Source organism: Rhipicephalus microplus, unplaced genomic scaffold (genome assembly GCF_043290135.1).
Source record: "Rhipicephalus microplus isolate Deutch F79 unplaced genomic scaffold, USDA_Rmic scaffold_35, whole genome shotgun sequence".
Lineage (NCBI taxonomy): Eukaryota > Metazoa > Arthropoda > Arachnida > Ixodida > Ixodidae > Rhipicephalus > Rhipicephalus microplus.
Window position 1 is genome coordinate 4,659,112 of NW_027464608.1, and position 13,085 is coordinate 4,672,196.

Here is a 13,085-nt window from a genome sequence, read left to right on the forward strand (position 1 = left end):
ATATTTTTTCAATATCTATAGGTCATCACCGTCGATGAAAAACTCCAAATAATACATCGACTCGCGATTGCTGCCCGCGCCGCTCCGTGCCTCACGTAAAGTGCTCGCGCAACGTAGGGGAAAAAATCCCTGTCCACGCAAACAAACCGCTGATCGTAGAGAGGGAGGTTTTATTGCAAAAAAAGAAGAAAAGAAAGAAAACGAAGTCACACTGCCGCTGAGCGAAACACTGATTGAGATAAGCCAAAAGCTTGTGAAGCCCAGGGCCGGCACGCATGCAGTGACACCTCTTTAAGTACTTGTTGCGAGTTTCGATTAAAAAACAGGGCATTGACAAATCGACATTATTGAAAACTGTGCCAAGTGATTGCCGATGCGTAACGAGTCACGAATAAAGCACCAAGGTGCCCGTTATATCGTTTACAATGGTTTGAACACTCGTTTTGTCACGGCGGCTTCGCATGTAACCAAGTGTTGCTCTCCACCTGCAGACACTGAGGTGCGGCTTTCACTTGCGAAGGCTTTTTTAAATGCAAAATGCAATGAGAACAAGCCTGTCTCAAATAAATTAGTAGCCAATGAGTGTAAACCAGCAATAGGTTGCATGCATTCCACCGCTCATGGAACCCATTTTGAGAACCCATGTGCACGTGCCAGAGCATCTGGGAGACGCGTCGGATGCAGAAAAAAAATGACTCCACGTTTACAGCTACTCGCTCACAGCAAACACGTACTCGTAGGTGACCGGGTGCAGCAGCGTCAACATGAAAGCCACAGTGACTAGAAGAATGCGCTATGCACGACGGAGAACCGGAGAGTCAACCCCGCTATGCTTGCCACCCAACTTGGTTGTTTTGACTAGCCGACAGTGTCACTAGAACGCACAGCCTATCTAGTAGAAGCAGCATGCTCGATGCACGGCAGCACATTTTTGTGGTGTCACGCATATTTGCTATAGTTTAAACATTATGCTGGCACCATGGGAGCCTTTGTCACCAAAAAGACAACACTTGTTAGACTTGTTAGCAAGATGGCACACAATTAAAAGTATCGCATCCAGATATGATGCGGCAGTGGTATGTACGGCTCTCAAGAAGCTGAGCAGCACTTGCACACTACTTAAGCTCAGCGCCAAAGGCCAATCCAAAAATAAAGGTGAATGTGGTCAGAAACACCGAAGCTCCTCCATTCCTTGTGTTTCAGGAGTAGTGTTTAAGATTCCTCAGTCATGCGCCAACAGTTATATTGGTCAGACTGGTAGGTGCATGTTAGATTACAAGGCCCCAGAAGAAATGCGAAAAGAATATCCGAATACGAACTTGTTTGCTTATTGAACACAGTGTCACTGAAAGCCACTGTTTAACAACATTAGCGGTGCAACAGCCGAAATACAACTTAGAGCGATTTCAGGAGCAGCAAAATATTACTTTTGTAGCCCTAAACTTTAAATTTCTAGCAGGTTACAGGGAAACAAATACGCAATTTTCATCACTAGATACCAAATTTTGAGCAGTATAAAAAAAGAAGGCTTACATTTAGAAACAAAATATGTATAAACCACTCGACATCACCTAAATTGTGCAGTGTAAACACGAGCACTGCTATTTCAATGAAAGTAGTATGTTGAACCACTCGACTGAACCAACATTGATAAAGTTAATATTAGCATTTGCTGTGCCTGTAAATCATTTGACAGAGTCTAAGAATTTAAATATGGATCTGCCAAGCTCACGACCATGAAATTTGGGAGATTCCTGAAACCGAAAAGTACAGGTGGTGAAAAAAAAAACTGGTGCACAATTTTATTTGTTCTTTTAAAAACAAGCAGAAATGTCATACACTGCTCCAAAGTATTTCGAGTAACATATTTACACATCAGTGATTACACTGATACTCAGAATTAGGCAGCGTACAAACGCATGAGTAAGTGAAAATTATGTGTAGTGTCCCGTGACTAGAAATAAGAGCCCCTTCCAAATCTCAATACGCTTTTTTGGAAAGCATTAGTGTATTTTGGCAAAGGTGGCCTATTCAGGATTCCTTTCACGGGTTAGATTCTCAAACCAAGAAATTTTATAATCACTACACCTCCCCTTACCCAACTTCCCACCTTGTTTTTTTTTCCACCATGGGGTTAGGTATCGCTTCGGCTCTCCCTTGTAGGCGTGTTCGACCAGGTAATGTAACAACAGCGTGCACCGGTTGACCTGGCGACAGTACCGCAGATGTCTATCGCTAGGACCGTGGCCGGGACGACGCAACTTCAAGACAAAGAAAGCGGGGGGGGGGGGGGGGGCTCAGAGCTTTCAATGAAATAGGGAGTGTTCAGTTTTTCGTAAGTTTGATTCACAAACTGTACGATATTTCACGGCAGCTCTTAGATGATGAATCAGTTTTCGAAGCTTACGAAGTTTTTGCCTGTAGATCAACACAGCATTGAGAGGAAGTGACAGTGGCTATGGGCCTATCCTACAGACGTAATCTATAAGCAAAGAACCCTATGAGCGGAGGTCGCAGATGGCAGAGGCGTTGCCAGAATTTTTTTTCTCGGAGCGGGCGCCACCTTGATTAAAATGGGTCCCAGCTAGGCAAGCAGATGTGGTAGACCGTTATTTTCTGCGCCCCTATATACCAAGAAAAAATATTGGGGGAAAGAGACACAGGCCTGGTGTGCCACCCCCTGGCTACGCTACTGGTGGATTGAAACCAATGTGGTCGAGTTCACACATAGGAAGGGATAGCCGGGGAGGAGTGTGGGAGTGGCACAGGCTGCTGTTAGGTTACATTGGCGAGAGAAGTAGCTCTATCTGTAGCTGCACATTCATGATGTAAGAAAGAAGGTTTCGTCCAACGTACTGGCTGAACACACAGAAGCAACTGACAATGAAATAGACTGGAATAAGGAAAAATCATCAAAAGAAAGGGTAAAAAATTGGACTTCCGGGCTATATCTAGACTCTCTGACAATTCGGACAACAACGGGGCACATTTTTGAGTGTAATAACAATTACAGAAACTTCCCCCAGATATACACACCTACATACTATTTTGAAATATACATAATTGGATGGTTCGCACATTCATTGTTAGTTGTGAGTATGGCTCCCATGCGGAAACCTAAATGTTCCGCTTTTATGCAAACATTCATGGTCGGGGTTCATGTTAACCCCATAGTTGAATAACAACCACAACACAAAAAGAGAGAGGTGGCAGTGGCACTGCAAGCTGCCGTTAGAGTACCCTCACGTATGTAGCGCACGGTGGCAAGGCGCTAGTAACTTTTGCTGTCTTTCCGGATTATGTCGTGTGCAGAAGTCGGCACACATGAAGCCAGCGCAAAACAACGATGTTCGAAAATGAAGACACTGCAAAGTCACGGTAAAATCACTCATGCAACTGCCAGCTTCCCTTTGCCAGTGCGAGGCGAGATCACGTGATTCAACCCTGCACGTCACAGCGATTGCAGCACTCGCGCCTCCGGTGGTGGGCCTTACGCCCAATATGTTAGGGAAACTGCATGAGCGACCCTTAGTATACTTTACGGTGCAGCAGGCAATAGAGGAAGACAGGAGTGGTCGGTGCAGAGTGAATCAGTGGTCGAAACGACAGTGACAAGAGACTTTTCGCAAACAGTCAACCAAAGATTCTTGGCTCTCTAACGCATTTATAAGTAGTGTAAATAAACACTATGTATATTATAGATACCAAATGTCAGTGAAATGCTGAATCAAACCCTTTAATAGCATACTCTGTCCTGTCATGCACGTTTTGGTTCATGTCAAACAATAGTTGGCAAAAAATTAGAGCTCACCTAAACTCACTTATACATACCTCGCGCCTGGGGCTCATTTTCGCCCACCAAAGTTTTCTTAAAGCAGACTCGCTCGGTCTCAAGAGAGAGAGAAAGAGAGAGAATAAAATGAGGGAAAAGCAGGGAGGCTAACCAGAAAATGGAGCATCCGGTTTGCTACCCTGCACTAGGGAAAGGGGGAATGGGGAAGAAAGATGGGAAAGAAAGCGAAGAATGAAAGAGACGTGCGCTAAAAGGGGGGGGGGGGCGCTGGGGTGCTATAGTCTATACAATAGGCCACTGCCACGCAAAAACTTCAGTAAGGCCTTCACTGATTTTCTGTGAGCACACATATCATGTCGCCTTTCAAGCACTGATTGTTCAGACAAAGGTCTGTCGTCACGGCGAGCTAACGCAGCAGCTATTTGCCGTCTTTGTACGCTGTAACGAGGGCAGTGACAGAGAACGTGCTCTACTGTTTCAACGTTACCGCAATGACAGCAAGCAGCACTGTCTTCCATGCCGATTGGGAAGGCGAAAGCTTTGGTGAAGGTGACACCAAGCCATAGTCGGCAAAGGACCGTTGTCTCGAGTCGAGAGAGTCTAGACGGAGGCCGGAGTCGACGAGACGAGTCCAGTATATGCAGTCGCGTGTGCCGTAAGCACTCGCGTTCCACGAAGATTTTAAATCTGCATTAGCGATTTTTCGGATTGTCATTGCAGCGTGAGCCCTTGAAAATGGTATAGATTTTTCTACACCATCTTTGTGTGCTGATCGAGCAGCTGCGTCGGCATGTTCGTTGCCCAATATGCCGCAGTGACTTGGAAGCCACTGAAATGTGATTCTGAGTTCTTCGTAGAAGAGATGGTGAAGCAGCTCTCTAATTTCCAGCACTAGTTGTTCATGTGGTCCGCGGCGTATTATATCAAACACTGTCCGTGAACCTCAAGCTCGCTAAAATATTACTAGCCCTTACTCACTCAATCAATTGGCTTAATTTGAGTATGAGCGAGTCTCGACTTAGTCAACTCATAAATGAGTTGCTTACCTAAGGTGTCAAGTTATGGAGACGATCACAGAGCGCCCATACTTAACAAGCTAGATTAAATCGATCCATCGGATAGATACTACACGGACTGACTGGCAGACAGATATGATTAACGTGCCTTTAATTCGCTAAAAATGGTCTGCTTTGAAGAGCAAGTGACTACCAGGTGCTCAACCTTTAAGGGAAGCGTCATTTTGAGACTTCCGCTTTTCTGATTCCTATAAATAGAAAGCACCTACGAGACATTTTGAAACTTGCCACTCTGTATTAGCACTGGTGCCCAAGCGATAGACGACACACTGCCCTAAACAAGCCTTGGAATGCAAACCACAGGTCAACAGCACGAGAAAAAAAAGGAATTCATTGTTAACTTGGCAGCACAACACTTGCTAGGCTAACAAAAGAAATAATGGGAAAACTGATGTGTTTTTGAAACACCCGACAGCGTTGTACAGATCTTGTGTAGAATCTGCTGCTATCTAGCAGACACCGAGCGCATTTCTACAATGTTGAAGGCTGGGCGCGCTCCACCTGTGCAGGCACGGAATGTCCATATTAACGTGTGGTGACAGATAGGGGTGGCCATGCCAACAAATTTTCGTGTGCCCTGTTGCTCAGACTAAGGAAACGGGGATGCTAAAAAAATATTTGCTGAAATATAACCTCTATGTTATTTGAGTTCCTCGTGGCTGACGCGAAAGGACAAATCTGTTACTCATTTCGCTGCTTACAAATAAATGCCTGTTTATGTTCTCCGTTCTATCCAGATATGGCACAGCATAGACACTCATCACAGCACGCTCTTTCATGCCATACCTGAATGAAACAGTTTTTGCACCATGTGAATGCAGGCACAAACCGGCCTAGTGCATGAGCTTCAAAGCTGCACCACAGCAACTCATGCTTGTCTCTGCTGCTGTTTACAGCATTACTTTGTCGATTACATTGCGATAAAAATTACATATTAGCCTCGTAGCTTCTGCATGTCACCGATTTTTATCTAATGAACCAGTTGTGCTCGAACATGTTGCTTATATTTACTTGTTTATTGTGGAGTTTAATAAGGTAACATTGGGTGGTGTGGTTTGCACACGCATTGCTTCACTATCGGTACTTTTTAAGCATTCTATGTGCTTTTTCAAAGGGGGCGGTAAGTTTCAGAAGGGCGAGCGGAAAGCCGTGACCCTCCTACTGTTGTTATTATTTTTGTATGCCCCAAAAAGAGCAAATATGTTATTCCAAATGGTGATCTTCCTTCATAGAAAATCTTGTATCCACCTTTGTGTGCTGTAAAATGTTCATAGATGTCTCTAATGTGTCAACACTGTTCAAAACTGAAAAAAATGCTGTTGTGGCAAATTCGTTACCCTTAACTGTTGGTGCGCTCCCACTGTTTACGCACAAAGGTGGTTACGCAAATGTTCAGTAGGTGATACGCAACTGCCCTGCTGCAAACAGCGTGAAATTGTAAGGTGCAAATAAGCACCGAAAGTGATGACGTGAACGCAAATATTTTATACCTACTGTGCTGTTTACGAGCACATGCTCCGCCAAAAGGGTATAAATGAATAACCAGCTAATCAGCACCTACTTTATGGATACGCTTTTCATTTTTCTTTTTCACGCACAGAAGAATAAAAGTTCAAAAAGTTTTGCTTGTGTGTTAATGATATATATAGCGTACGTTGATGACTACAGCAGCCAAGCATTATTTATTTGAAATATAAAGAAATAGTAAAAAGTTTCATTTCGAGTTAGATGTGCGATAAGCGGAGGGGCTATTTTGTAAGTATTCTATCTAGAACAGGGAGACATAAAAGAAAAGAATGAAATGGAGCCACACTAGATTGGTCAGGCTATTCTCATGGTCAAGACATGAGGATAGCCATGCAAGGTGCGTAGAACGTGTGGAGGCCGCATTGCATCGATAAAACGGAGACAAAATGGCATTCGAACAACATGGATTTGAGTGGAATGAAGCGCCTTGAGCTCAAAGAATTGCAGTAGCCTGTTTCGCACCTGACGTATCATAATCCTGCTGCGAAAATCACAACAAAATGAATCCTCCGAATTGCAACAACACCCAGCATCTACTTAAGACACACATAAATGGCTGAAGTCATCCCACTCGGCAATCTGAAGCTTTGAAAAACAACACGTGCCAATATTGATAGTGTGCTGTATGTATTTTATATTTTTTCATGTGTTGAAAGCATTTATGAATTCTCTTAGCTTGCCTACAAGGTTTTTGATCCCTGTGTTTCTTTCATTCTACCTCCTCCCATTTTAAATAAAGGCTTACTAATTAACCCCCACATCGACATAGGCCGTTTTTAGTAAATTACGCTTTGCAATGGTGTAAAAGAGCTTCCTTAGCCCCCAGCTGTGTCTCGTTATATCCTCTACTCAGCGGCTCTGCGTTGTTCCTCATGAACAGCAAATAACTAAAGCAATCCTTACTTTGTAGCTTGGCGACTGCTCCGGTCCATTTAAAGGGCTTCTAAACTACCCCCTATAATTTTTTTACAAACGTTTGAAGTAAACAAGTGCATCATATGTAAAATGCTGCAAGATCAACGATTCTCCACGTGGCAGCACAATAAGCCGCCAGTGCTCCACAAATTCCAAGAAACAATCCACCCATATCTTTCGGGCTGGCACGTGACATCAAGAAGTTGAATCTGACGTGCAGAATAAATACGCTGCGATTGGTCAAGCAAGAACCTATGACTTCCTATTAGCCTGCAAGAAGCTCTCCATGCACTCGTCGTTTTTCGTGATGGCCACATGCATGCACGTGCTTGCAAATCGGGTACTATGGTCCGTAGCACAGGGTTCATACCGACTACTGGTATAAGCACCTGCTGGCACAGCAACAGAGATTCGCCAACAATCACACAGTTGACAGAGCGCAGAGTCACTGCAACTGTAACAAGACAGTGTTTGGAGCAATATGTCATCAATGATGTATGCCACGTGAGATTGGGAGAGGTGCTCGGCAAGAGGGCAAATCGGCTTCAGGATAGGTACCCACACAGTTGACAGAGGGCGGAGTCACGGCAACCGTAACAAGACAGTGTTTGGAGCAATATATCATCAATGATATATGCCGCGCGAGATTGGGAGAGGTGCTCGGCAAGAAGGCAAAGCGGCTTCAGGAGAGGTACCCACACAGTTGACAGAGGGCGGAGTCGCTGCAACCGTAACAAGACAGTGTTTGGAGCAATATGTCATCAATGATGTATGCCGCGCGAGATTGGAAGAGGTGCCCGGCAAGATGGCAAAGCGGCATCGGAAGAGGTACCAACGGAGGGTAGTGAAAAGAAGAATGAAAGGAGTGATTACTGTGCTTAGATAATCAAACGCATTAAGTCCGCTGATACAGCATTGTTTCAAAAAATTTGAAGGGCTTTATGGTCATTGTGCGCTTGCGCACAACTTCTTCACCACAACTGAATTTTCATCTCTGGGTGGTTAAATATTGCATCTGGTTTCTGGTTGCATGGGGTATAGCACATATTGCGTGCCAGCACTGTTCGGTTATTAAAATAATCATGGGTGTATGGCTGTGAGATTGGTGGCCTCCAAATCAAGCGGAAAATGTTTAGAGCAGCAAGGCTATTTCCACTGATACACACTGTCAAACGTGGGACTCTGATGCAGCATAGCACAATCTACATTGATTTTATTAGAATGGCCCAGGAAACTTAGTTTGGCACATTTGTACGCAGAAGCAGCATCACTCGGTGAGGAAGGGGGGCGTTTACATTATTCAAACGACACGAAGCTAACAGACAAGGCAAACATAGGAATTTAGATGAATTTTAACTTTAAATTTCATATTTTGATTCTGACTCGCCAGGAGTGAATTTTCAAAACGAATTGAAAGGTATTGTTGGGCTTGCAAAGCAAGAAAAAACGGAAAAGTTACTCAGACTTTTTGTTGTCGGCCAAGCTAACCCCGCTAGTAGCAACATAATCATCACCACCGCTTTCTTTGCTGCAAAGTAAGTGGCATAAATGTTGATGCCACTTTTATCTACTCGTATTGATGTCACGAAGCTTTGCTTTTAAACGTCGCTGCTCATTATATCTAATGTATCTAGCAAGTTACAAAAGCCTTGTCTAGCGTACTAACCTCCCACCCAGAGAACTGCCTCTAGTTACAACGGGCCACGCTCCACAAATTGGCCACGCTGAACCCATGGCAGACTGCAGTAGTTGGCCTTGTTTTAGGTGCATCGTAAAGACGTGGTTATGCAAAATAGTGCGACATGTGCTACGTGTATGCACCATTCAGCTCAGGCTGACGACCTACTGCACAAGTTTGACATTCAGGCACATAAAATTAGCATTGGTGACAGGCAGGCACTTTTCTAAAGGATACCCGAGACATAGGCAGACAGCATAGGCTCCCGTCATGTTGCGGCGAGGTCACACAAGTTGCACATCAAAAGATTACTTGTACTCTACTAAGTACCATCGAATCGAAAGAAAAAAGATCGATCACTCGGGTCACACGTACGCGACTAGCCCTCACTGTTCGTGCTATTACTCGCCAAATACTCGCGCACTACGGCGAGCGGTTGATTAAGGCACATGTGACAGGTATGTACAAAAAAGCACTCGTACAGAAGAACAGTAACTTATACTCACAAATGTAATCCGGCTTGTCGCTGGCGCTACTGAGACAGCTGAAATTCTTTTTTTCTCTGCCCAGAACCCGGATGACAAAATCAATGTGGCCAGTTCTTGGTAAGGGAGCGTTGACGAAATCGGAGAAAATCGCCCGAATTGTGGCCATGGAAGTATTTATTCACCAGAAAACTAACAATGATTTCAAGCCTCCTTAACAAAAGTGATAATTAGCACTCAGAAAGGCAGCGATGGTGTAGTCAACCAGCAAATGTCAAAATCTACTGTAGCTCAGCTTGGCAAGCTGGTATCTCGACTGAGGTCGTGGTCGGCGCAAAAGACTGAGAAACGAATTTAATAAATGAAGTAGCATGGAACTGATAGCTTTTATACAGCACCAGCTGGCTGTATAACCAACAAAACAAGCGTAATACTTTTGATTGATTAGTGGAGTTTATTGGCGCAAGGGCCAGATGTGGCCAAAGAGCGCCAGAGCGATGATAATGAACTGTGCGATGTGCACGGAGGATAAAACAGATGTGACGTGGCTGTAAATGAGCCTAAAAACAGTCGCTGTAGGTGCGTAAAAATATACATATATTAAAAGTATGGCAATGACAAATGATGTGTGCTATGGAGACATAAAATGGTTTAAAAGTGATACGTATGTGAAATAACTTGGCAGGAGGCCTGCGCTCGTTAAAGCTGCTATCGCAGCGGCATCCTCTGAACAGAGGATGCGCTATGAACTTGTTGGGCTAAAAACATTCAATGTTGGGCTAAAACATTCAATAATACATCCTTTAAAAACCTTAGAACTGATTTTGCATCAAAAAGCGGCTCTTCGCCGAGAAACATAATCGCATGTAAAGGAGGATGATAGCGGTATGATAAAGGAAATTGTTTCTTTTTTTTCTCTTTCAGCGTCCGGACACTCCAGGAGGACGTGGGGGACGGTTAGCCTCTCGCCACATCTACCACAAGTAGGAGGTTCATCACCAGTCAGCGGAAAGCTATGGGTACCATAAGTGTGTTCTATTCTGAGGCGACAGAATAGGACATCAGATCGTCGTGTTCTCGTAGCGGAGGGCCAGTAACCTAACTGCGCCTTAATCAAGTGAAACTTAATAATTATTTCTGTGTCCCACAGGCGTTGCCAGTGGCTTCGCAGTTTCTTACGTAGGAATGGTTTTAGGTCTGTTGCAGGGACAGTATACGTAGGGCTAATAGCGCGGAATATAATTGACGTGGCCATTTTGTCAGCTAAAACATTGCCCTCGATGTTTATATGGCCAGGTACACAGCAAACAGTGACATGCTGGTTGGATATATACGCTGTTCACAGAACAGAATACAGCTCATATATTACCGGATTCTTGAATCTGAAAAGTGATCTTATTGTATTTACGACCCTTAACGAGTCGGTGAATATAACTGATTTTTGTACGTTTGATTTCCGTACATGCTTCACAGCCGACAATATAGCATAGCCCTCAGCCGTAAAAATACTTGTTTCCGGGTGCGGTACACCGGATTTCGAGAAGGATGGTCCGACGGCTGCATAAGCCACCCCTGCATACGAATAAGAAGCGTCGGTATAAAACTCTACGCATAAGTAGTTGGACTGAAGTTGTTGGATGTGCATTTTAATATGCGCTTCTGGTGCATGTTTAGTGATCTCGACAAATGAGTTGTCACAGTGTATAAGCTGCCACTGCCACGGCGGTAAAAGTTTCGCTGTGGGCGTAGGACAAAGTTCTAGCAGTGGAACACCCATTTCTTCACTTAAGTTTCTCGCACGCAAAGAGTACGACTTTCTCACTGCGGGCCGATTATGGAAGATGGTGGCAGCGGTCATATCGTTTATAGTTGAATAAGAAGGATGCTTGATATTTGCCCGTACCTTTATAAAATATGTGAAACTGCTATAGGATCACTGCAGGTGAAGTGACCACTGATTCGACTCTACATAGAGGCTCTGGATTGGACTTGTCCTAAAAGCACCGGTTGCAAGTCAGATACGCAGATGGTGAACGCGGTCTAGGTTTTTTAATGCACTTGGTGTTGCGGAATGATAAATTATAGAGGCATAATCAAGGCGCGACCCGACAAGGCTTTTGTACAACTTCAAGAGGCACTTTCGATGACTACCCCATGTTCTACGTGATAGAAGTTTTAGGACGTTCATCGCTTCCAGACATCTTATTTTTACATATTTAATATGGGGAATAAACGTGAGCTTAGAATCTGAAGTGGTTCCCAGGAATTTATGCTCGCTGCTCACAGAGAGTTGGTCTCCCTTAATAGCAACATATGGTAGTGGCATTGCCCTCGTTTGTTGGAGAAAAGTACGCAAGTACTTTTCTTGGTGTTTATTTTAAAACCATTCTCATCCGCCCATTTAGAAAGTTTATTCATTCCGAGCTGCACTTGTCGTTCGCAGATAGACATATTGCATGATTTGAAACTCATCTGCACATCATCAACATACACGGAATAAACTATCGCGCTTGGAATGACTGACTGCAGGGAGTTCATTTATACAAGAAAGAGTGTGCAACTAAGCACGTACCCTTGCGGACCACCAGTCTCTTGATTAAATAATCTACAGAAAGCATTTCCCGCTTTTTCCCGAAAGGTTCGGTTGACACATAACTTTTAACTGTGTTTAGCATTTTCCATGAATGCCCATGGCGGCAAGATCGCGTGGAATCCCGAATCACCATGTGGTAGCGTACGCCTTTTCTAAGTCTAGGAACACCGAAAGTACAAACTGCCTATGAATAAATTCATCTCTTATGTATGTTTTTATGCGAACAAGGTGGTCTATTGTCGACCTCCCCTCTCTGTAACCACACTGAAGGGGGTCAAGTATACTGCTACTTTCTAGAAAGTGGATTGAGCGCCAGTTTATCATTTTTTCATATAGTTTGCATAGGTAGCTAGTTAACGCTATTGGCCTGTAGCTCGTGGCCAAGAACGCGTCTTTGCCTTGTTCAAGTACCGGGATGACTATCGCTTCTTTCCATGACAATGGAATATACCCAGCTTCCCATATGGCATTGATGAGGGTTAGGAGTGTTTTTAGTGCTTCGGGGTGAGTATATTTGACCATTTCGTACAGTATACGATCGCCACCTGGCGCCGAGTTGTTGCAGTACGCAAGAGATGCCTAAGTTCAGCAAATGAAAACGGGCAGTTGTAAGTCTCCCTGGACGGACGTTTATATTTAGGGGTTGCCGCTCTTTGCGTTCTTTAAATTTTAAGAACGTTTCTGTATAGTGTGATGTACTTGAGACATATTCAAAGTGTCCACCAAGGCAGTCTGCCTGCCCCTCCAGGCTCTCCTCTCGGCTACTTACCAAGTGTAGGGGGTGTGACGCCCGACCCATTAACTTGTTTACCCTATTCCAAACTTTCGTTTCGTCGGTGTAAGAATTTAACCCGAAGATGTACCTATTCGAACTTACTTTCTTTGCAAGACGACGCGTTCTTCTGGCTTGGGACTTGACCTGTTTGAAATTGACAAGGTTTTCAGACGTTGGGTAATTTCGGAGTAGTCTCCAAGTTTTATTTTGTCTATTGCGCGCTTTTCCACAATCGTCGTTCCA